This window comes from Mustelus asterias, chromosome 13 (assembly GCF_964213995.1).
Source record: "Mustelus asterias chromosome 13, sMusAst1.hap1.1, whole genome shotgun sequence".
Taxonomy (NCBI): Eukaryota; Metazoa; Chordata; class Chondrichthyes; order Carcharhiniformes; family Triakidae; genus Mustelus; species Mustelus asterias.
Window position 1 is genome coordinate 106131178 of NC_135813.1, and position 10270 is coordinate 106141447.

Below are 10270 nucleotides of genomic sequence, written 5' to 3' on the forward strand. Positions count from 1 at the left end.
TTTGTCTGTATAGTGCACAAGAAACAATACTCTTCATTGTATCCCAATACATGTGATAATAATAAATCAAATCAAATCAAATGAGCATTTTTTAGCAGAGTTTTTGAGACAGCAGTCAATAGCAACACGCTAGATTAAGTTTCTTTTCCTGAGCCAGGAACACTGAAACAAGTTGAAGCAGCCCTCCCACTACCCAAACTGAGAACAACTAACCTCGAGTAGAACAAGGATTGAACCTGGTCTTTGTGGCTCAGCATTTTTCTGCATCTATAGGCAGAGCCACTAGAGAGTTTTTATTTAAATATAATTTAAAAATCATTGGACATTTACTTTGTTTTAAATTAGTACATTGAGAGGATTTTGCTGGGAGCTGGAGCATTCCAGTCAGCCTTAGGAAGCTGTGTATTTTGAAGTCTGAGATAGTTGTTCATTGCAAGATATTCGTGGACACGAAATGATTAGATGGCCAGAGGTGACCACACAAAGCTGCCAATTGGAAAAAAATCAAGCTGGAATTAAGTGAAGAGAATGTGTGGAATTTTACCGCAACTCCCGCCCTGGCGCTCACACACACACAATTCTCCGTTGGCCTCGGGCAGGATTTTACGAGCCTCGCCCGAGCGTTAAAATACCAGCAAATGTGTCCTCACCTTTGTCACTAAACAGGGACACTATAATTTTAATTCCTCTGAATAATGGCTTCACTTGAGGATGAATTTTACTGTCCCGCCCGCCACGGCAATCGGAGCGGGCGGGGGGGCGGACTATGGAAAGGTCCATTGACCTTGGGTGGGATTTTCTGGTTTTTGGGGTGAGCGAGGCTGGAAAATCCGGCCCTTAGAGTAACCACGTTAAATATTAAAAATAATTAACAATCTTATCGAACAAAGAAAATGCTTTAAAGAATATTTATCCCTCCGTGATCATTTATCAATGGTTTCTGCTCAGGTTCTTCACGTGGTCCTCATGGACCATCCGTAACTATGAGGATGAGGCAACTTGTCTGGTCCCAAGCCTCGGCTAATATTGCTGTTAATCACTGCCGGTTGATGTACACGATCCCCCGAGGGAGGGTAACACAGCTGAGGGATGCACTAAAGCTTGGGGCAACTGTCGCTGAGGAGCAATGGGGAAAGGTATCTGTCAGAGACATGGTGCACTGAGGGGCTGGGAATTATCTAGACCCCCTGAGGCTATCTGACTCTCAATGAATGTTAACGCTGAATATTACATGTACCACAAGTACAAAATGATGCTTGTAGACAACTTAAACGTCATTGTACTTTCTGTAATGACCATTTTGAATTGTCTGTAATCTTAAGACCATAAGACCATAAGACATAGGAGCGGAAGTAAGGCCATTCGGCCCATCGAGTCCACTCCACCATTCAATCATGGTTGATTTCAACTCCATTTACCCGCTCTCTCCCCATAGCCCTTAATTCCTCGAGAAATCAAGAATTTATCAATTTCTGTCTTGAAGACGCTCAACGTCTCGGCCTCCACAGCCCTCTGTGGCAATGAATTCCACAGACCTACCACTCTCTGGCTGAAGAAATTTCTCCTCATCTCTGTTCTAAAGTGACTCCCTTTTATTCTAAGGCTGTGCCCCCGCGTCCTAGTCTCCCCTGCTAATGGAAACAACTTCCCTATAGAGATAACTGGGTAGGATTGTGGTTGGTGAATCTTCTGACTCAATTGAAGCAGCTCAGAATGCAACATGATCTATGTGGAAAACCTGAATGTCATTGCACTGAGATGACCATTCTGAAATCTTTCAGGTATTTTGTGAACAAAGTGTTCATTTACAAATAAAGACACAGCCGATATTCACTCCTTCCCCCATGTGGATATAGCTTGCCGTTGCTGAATAACTCTTGCACAATGCAAAGCTGGATAGATTGAACCAGTTCTCCACCTCTCTGATGTTATCTCTATAAACTGCACTGCAGCTTCCAATCATTGCCCTGAAAATTATATTGAGAGCCATTTTCAGTGGTGGGCCGGGGGGGAAGGGTTAGCTTCCATCCTGCAATGACAGTGACACTATTTCTGATTATCATAGAATCCCTACAGTGCAGAAGGAGGCCATTCAGCCCATCGAGTCGGCACCAACCACAATCCCACCCAGGCTCTATTTCCATAACCCCACATATCCCCTGATACCAGGGTCAATTTATCATGGCCACTCAACCTAACCCACACATCTTTGGACGGTGGGAGGAAACTGGAGCACCCGGAGGAAACCCACACAGACACGGGGGGAAGGTGCAAACTCCACACAGTTACCCAAGGCCAGAATTGAACCCGGGTCCCTGGCGCTGTGAGGCAGCAGCGCTAACCTAACCATGTCTGGGCCTTCCATTAAATGTATCAGTTGATTCTGCTGGCAGCTGCCTTCAGTACACGTAGATGGGGAAGTTGTAGTCTTAACGGGCTAAGTTAGAGCAGTATCAACGAGCTGTATCTGTTCTGCACACCATTTGAGACTGGTGCAAATGCTTTAGAGTCTGCAACTTAAAGAAACTTTCAAGTGATTTTTCTGGAGTTACAAAAGTACAACTTTAAAAAAAATTCTACAACTGTATCAACTTGAGCTTGCGGCTGGCAGCCTGAGGGGACCACTGGACAGCTTCTACCCACCCCTCTGTAAGGATTCCGAGTCTGGAGGGGAATCCCCACATTTACAATTTGAACGAAGGGAGAGGGCAACATGAAGAGAGAGGGTAACATGAAGAGAGAGGGCAACATGAAGAGAGGGGGCAACTTGAAGAGAGAGGGTAACATGAAGAGAGAGGGCAACATGAAGAGAGAGGGTAACATGAAGGGAGAGGGCAACATGAAGGGAGAGGGCAACATGAAGGGAGAGAGCAACATGAAGAGAGGGGGCAACTTGAAGAGAGAGGGTAACATGAAGAGAGAGGGTAACATGAAGGGAGAGGGTAACATGAAGGGAGAGGGTAACATGAAGAGAGAGGGCAACATGAAGAGAGAGGGCAACATGAAGAGAGAGGGCAACATGAAGAGAGAGGGTAACATGAAGGGAGAGGGTAACATGAAGGGAGAGGGTAACATGAAGAGAGAGGGCAACATGAAGAGAGAGGGCAACATGTAGAGAGAAGGCAACATGAAGGGAGAGGGTAACATGAAGAGAGAGGGCAACATGAAGAGAGAAGGCAACATGAAGGGAGAGGGTAACATGAAGAGAGAGGGTAACATGAAGAGAGAGGGCAACATGAAGAGAGAGGGCAACATGAAGGGAGAGGGCAACATGAAGGGAGAGGGTAACATGAAGGGAGAGGGTAACATGAAGAGAGAGGGTAACATGAAGAGAGAAGGCAACATGAAGGGAGAGGGTAACATGAAGGGAGAGGGCAACATGAAGAGAGAAGGCAACATGAAGGGAGAGGGTAACATGAAGAGAGAGGGTAACATGAAGGGAGAGGGCAACATGAAGAGAGAAGGCAACATGAAGGGAGAGGGTAACATGAAGAGAGAGGGCAACATGAAGGGAGAGGGCAACATGAAGAGAGAAGGCAACATGAAGGGAGAGGGTAACATGAAGAGAGAGGGTAACATGAAGAGAGAGGGCAACTTGAAGAGAGAGGGTAACATGAAGAGAGAGGGCAACATGAAGAGAGAAGGCAACATGAAGGGAGAGGGCAACATGAAGGGAGAGGGTAACATGAAGAGAGAGGGGAACATGAAGAGAGAAGCAACATGAAGAGTGAGGGCAATGAGGCAGCATTCAAAGAGGTTGTGTCCCACAAGATATCAACTCTCATTCAAAACATTTACAGGCTATGAAGACGTCATTGAGGAGCTCCGCATGAGAAGAGAGCACTTCACATGAGAAGAGCTGTATCAGCTACTACATGAAGACCTGCAGCTAAGAACATCTGCCCTGGCAGCTGCACCTGTGGCTGGGAAATGATGACTGCACTTAGTTTTTATGGTTCATTTCAAGCCACCACGGGGGATTGGAGTAATATCACGCAGGACGCATCCAGGCACGTATTCATCAAGCAACTGACACATTTTTCAGGAGAACAGGGGAATTCGTCTAGCTTGGCATGACAGCAGAGCAGCAGTGTGATAGGGCCATCTGCTTTGATCACGTGGCTGGGCTCTCTAATATTAGATGTAACAGAGAACCTCGCTTAGCACTGGCAGCTCCGAGCAGTGACCACACCAGCTTTCTTCAGAGAAAGGAGTGCCACTCATTGCCCAGGTTTCACAGAGACTTCTTACTGTACCCACGCCGGCATCTCCACCTCAGGTCTCACATGGCCTCATGCAAACCTCGATGTTAATGCCAAACTTAATGGAAGTTGCAAAAAAACCAATCATATTCAGACATTCCTCCCTCCCTGAACTCTTCATTGAAGATGGCAAAGTAGACAGACAACTTGTAGATGACAAGGCAGAACCTTCCAAGGCATTATTGCCATGGATAATGACTCCTTGGACAATTAAGAACTGTGGAGTTCCACAATGCCATGTCCAAATCAGCATTGTCATAGAGAAAGCTATTTGGATACAGAGGGGTGTGGGGGCTCTGTAACATGCTCCAGAATGAATATCTCACATAGTTAAAGCCTATTGCAGCCCCTGAGTGACCTTTGCCATATGGAGCCTAGCCATGGGCTTAATCACAGAAGTTTAAAGCATAGAGGAAGCCACTTTACTCATTATGGGAGGCAATAAAATAACTTTCCAGACAAATGCCGCACTCCAGCTCTTGGTCTGTAGTTCTCTCGGTTACTTTACTCCAAATGCATGTTTAAGTGCTTTTATTTTAAAGCAATGGGGGTTTCTGCTTGGCTGCAGGTAACCTGACTTTTAGGCAATTGAACCAAATTCTCACAACCCCTGGGTGAAACTATTTCTCTTCAACTCATCTCTAATCCTTCCATCAATTACTGTAAATCCATGCTTCCTGGTTATTGGCCAGTCTGTTCAGGGAAGAATCTTCCTAACAACTCTATCTGGGCCTCTCACTATTTTCTGCATCTCAATTAAATCTCCCCTCCGTTCCCTCTGTTCCAAGGAAAACAATTATCCAATCTTTCCTCCTGGCTTAAGTCCACCATTCGTGGCAATGTTCTTATAGCCTTCTTCATACCCTCCCTAGTCACATCCTCCCTGCATTGCAGTAGCCAGAACTGTATTAGTACCTCACTGTGGCCTAATTAGTGTTTTACACCGTTTTAGCCTAACCTCCCTGGTTATGTGACGACAGTAATCCATGCTCCATATTCCCAGCAACACCATTTAATTCCCCTGGAGTGATACCATCCCAGTTGCAATATGGGTGTAAAAAAAGCAAGTTTTTAAAAAATTCATTCATGGGGCATGGGCATCACTGGCTATCCAGCACTTATTGCCCATCTCTAGTTGTCCTTGGAGGACAGTTGAGAGTCAACCACATTGCTGTGGCTCTGGAGTCACATGTAGGCCAGACCGGGTAAGGACGGCAGATTTCCTTCTCTAAAGGACATTAGTGAACCAAATGGGTGTTTCCAACAATCTGCAATGGTTTCGTGGTCATCAGTAGATTCTTAATTCCAGATATTTTTTATTGATTTGAAATTCCACCATCTGCCGTGATGGGAATCAAACCCATGTCCCCAGAACATTAGCTGAGCTTCTGGATTAATGCCCTAGTGATAATCCCACTCGGCCATCGCCTCCCTGATATCATGTAATGCAGGGGCTACACCGGGTGGGGTGGGCAAAGAAAGGCGAGAATAAATCTCTTTCATTGCACCCACCGCCACTCCTGCTGATCTCTCTGCTTCCTTCAATCATCATGTTCCAAGATGCTTGATCAATCTGTAGGTCATAAATTAAAAGTTTGATTTGATTTGAGTTATTTTCACATGTATTAACATACAGTGAAAAGTATTGTTTCTTGCGCGCTATACAGACAAAGCATACCGTTCATAGAGAAGGAAAGGAGAGAGTGCAGAATGTGGTGTTACAGTCATAGCTAGGCTGTAGAGAAAGATCAGCTTTATGCGAGGTAAGTCCATTCAAAAGTCTGACAGCAGCAGCAGGGAAGAAGCCGTTCTTGAGTCGGTCTTCAGTCATTCTAGGCTTTTATTTAAACAGTTACACCTATAACCACCACTCTCTCCCCACCACTCCCTGCAGTAATGTGTTTATGCAAGAGCTGCACTCAGCACGGGACAACGGTTATCCAAATGAGTTGACCCCACACGTCGGCACTGACTCATTTGGCACAACTGTTTCCTTCAGGGAGCCTCATCAATGCAAATTAATTTGGATTTTCAGGACCCAATTTTTTAGAGAAATGGTTACACTGGAAAACTCAGTCCTGAACACTGCTAAACAAATGGTATTCTTACAGCAAATAAAAACATTTTGTTGAATGAACCCACAAATTAAGATCCTGCAGAAATTATTTTGCAGATATTTCTATGCATATTCCAAGGCATCAATGTGTATGGCTGTGTAATGGTGAGAAGGAAGCTACACTTTCATTGTGCATTCAAGCCATTAACAGATTAACTACAAAGTGGTAAGTGTCAGGCATCCAGGGGAGTCAAAGTCATCTCACAGCATTGCAAAGAATTGGACTTGTCTGATGTGTGGAAGAGAATGTCACGAGAGATAGCAAATTTACATTTTATTCTAATCCGCATCACACACACACGTCTGCATTGATAACTTTCTCAATTAGCTGAAGCGTTAAGCTGCTGCACCGGACCAATTACCATATCAGATCATATTCCAAGCATCAAACATTTCTGCTGCCCACGTCCCCGTTCCCCCCTTCTCTCCCACACACTTTGGAACCATGGATTGTTACATTGTGGGAATGTTAAGGCAATACTCGGAGGTCGCACCGTATAATCAGTGGTCTTAGATGAGCATGGGGGAATATTGACAGCGAGTGGAGCTCAGGAACCACAAGTTCCAAGGAGAATGAGAACGGCTTTGACAAACATACAGGGGAAATAAAAGCTGGCAGACAGAATGGCTGACCTGGTTAATTAATGTTTCCTGATATTCTATATGAGCAGGATAAACAAACCAGACTGGCTGCTTGCATGTGTGATAGCCGATACAGCTCTCCTAATGAGAGGTAAAAGTGGAGATGTGGGCCATTGGCAGCTGCAGGATTGGACGCCACCATCATTTGGAATGTGGTTCAGCACACCTCACATTCCTTGATCATTGGCAAGCCAGGAGACCAACTCTGCTCCAGTGCAGAGTTAGACAGCTATGTCAGGGGTAGGACAAAACACACTTGAAATTGAGGTATGAACTTAGTAAATCTACCCCCCGGGGTACCCCAGATGCAGATTTTAGACACAAGTAAGCAGTACAACGACCAGCAGATTAGACATCAGCTCTATAACTCTACCATATCTCATTGAGAATGGTGACGGACAGGTAAAGAAGCACGTGACGGGGGTAGGATGCTTCATGTACCATGGTGCAGGTCAGCAAGTAAGCACATAAGACATGGCTGATATGTTTGAAAACAACTTCTGCCTAAAGTGACAAGCAGATGATTATTTTCTCTAAGGTTCCCATAATCAAGGATACCAGTCTCCAGCCAATGTGCTTCACATGGCAATAAGACACAGCTGAGTGCACGGGACACAGCAAAGGTTATGGGCCCAGAAAACATTCTGACAGTAGTGTTGAAGAACCCTCCCTTATCCAAGCATTTCCAGTACAGCTATGATACTGGCATCTACCTGGCAATGTAGCAGATTGTCCAGGTATGCCACGAAAATAGGAGAAATACAATAGGAGAATTACTGCCCTCTTAGTATCAACCCAATCTTCAGTAAAGTGATAGGAGAAGTCTTCAAGAAAAACATATTCACTGATCATATACTCAGTAATGCCCAACTTGGCTTCTGCCAGAATCACTCGACTCCAGACTTCAGTGTGGCCTTGATCTAGGCTTGAACACGAGAGCAGAGTGTGGGTGAAATTAGCTGCCTTTGTCAGCAAGAAAGTATGTGAAGAACTATGACATCAAAGTGTCCTAACAAATCTGGCCTGTGGGGGTGAAAGAGTGACTCCAATAGCTGAAGACATGCCCAGTGCAAAGTAGGACAGTCATTGTCAGAGTTCCAGGACATCAATGCAGGAGTTCCTCAGGGTGCATTCTCAGCCCAACCCAACCCATGTTTCATCAATTATCTTCTGTTTGATGATAATTCTTCAGCATTCAATTATATTTAGATTTTTGATAAGGAAGCAGTCCATGCCAACCTGCAACAGCGCTTGAATAACATTGAGACACAGACGAACACGTGGTAGGTAACAGAACAATACATCAGGTCACACCCTGAATAAGAGAAAACCTAGCCACCTCTTTTTGACCTACAAAAGCACTACCCATTGTGGAGACCCCCACCGGTAACAAGGGGATCACCGTTGTAGAGAGGCCAAACTGGACCAGCCATATAAGTACTATAAAAGGACAAGAATGGCACACTCACCTCTTCAAAATCCCACCATCGTTCTCCAAGACTCAAGTCAGGAGCTTGATGGAATACTCGCCACTAGTTTGAATGCTGCTGCAGGAGCAGCCAATCCAGGACAAAGTAACCCATCCAACTGGCCGCTCATCACTGGGCTTAGACTGGACTTGGCATGGGGGAGGTGGGGTGGGGTGGGGGGGTCAATATATAGGATGCACTGCTGTAACTTGCCAAGTTTGCATCTACAGCACCTTCTTCCCCGCAACATCTCCACGAAAGAGGGCAACAGCAGCAATGTCAGAGGAATACCATAGATCCCCAAGTGCTCCAAGCTATGCATATATTATTAATCCTTGATTATAGCTAGATCAAAGTCATGGAATTTCCTATCAAGTACTATTGTAGGATCACCATAGTGACCGAGACTATAGTGGTTTAAGGTGATAGACCGCCACCACAATTGGACAACTCCCCAGACACCACCATTACCATCTCTGGATGTGCCCTGTCCCACCAGCAGGACAGACCCAGCAGAGGTGGCGGCACAGTGGTATACAGTCGGGAGGGAGTTGCCCTGGGAGTCCTTAACATCAACTCCGGACCTCATGAAGTCTCATAGCTTCAGGTTAATCATGAGCAAGGAAACCTCTTACTGGTTACCACGTACCGTCCTCCTTCCGCTGATGAATCAACAGTCCTCCATGTTGAACAACACTTGGAGGAAGCACTCAGGGTGGCAAGGGTGAAAAATGTACTCTGGATGGGAGATTTCAATGTCCACCACCAAGAGTGGCTCGGCAGCAGCACTACTGATCGAGCTGGTTGGGTCCTAAAGGATATAACTGCTAGACTGGGTCTGCAGCAGGTGGTGAAGGAACCAACAAGAGGAAATAACATACTTGACCTCATCCTAACCAATCTGCCAACTTCAGATGCATCTGTCCATGATATTATCGGTAAGAGTGACCACTGTACAGTTCTTGTGGAGGTGAAGTCCCGCCTTCACATTGAGAATAACCTCCATCGTGTTGTGTGGCTCTATCACCGTGCTAAATGGGACAGACTTCGAACCGATCTAGCAGCTCAAGACTGGGCATCCATGAGGCGCTGTGGGCCGTCAGCAGCAGCGGAATTGTACTCCAGCACAATCTGCAACCTCATGGCCCGGCATATCCCCCACTCAATCATTACCATCAAGCCAGGGGATCAACCCTGGTTCAGTGGCGAGTGCAGGAGGGCTTGCCAGGAGCAGCACCAGGTATACCGAAAAATGAGGTGTCAACCTGGTGAAGCTACCAAACAGGACAAACAGGACTACTTGCATGCCAAATGGCAAAAGCAGCAAGTGATTGACAGAGCTAATTGATCCCACAACCAACGGATCAGATCTAAGCTCTGCAGTCCTTCCACATCCAGTTGTGAATGGTGGTGGACAATTAAACAACTCACTAGAAGAGGAGGCTCCACAAATATCCCCATCCTCAATGATGGAGGCGCCCAGAACATCAGTGCAACAGATAAGGCTGAAGTGTTCGCAACAATCTTCAGCCAGAAGTGTCGAGTGGATGATCCATCTCGGCCTCCTCCACTGGTCCCCAGCATCTCAGATGCCAGTCTCCAGCCAATTTGATTCACTCCACGTGATATCAAGAAACAGTTGGAAGCACTGGATACTGCAAAGGCAATGGGCCCTGATAACATTCCAGCAATAGCACTGAAGACTTGTGCTCCAGAACTTGCCGCTCCTCCAGCCAAGCTCTTCCAGTACAGTTACAACACTGGCATCTACCCAACAATGT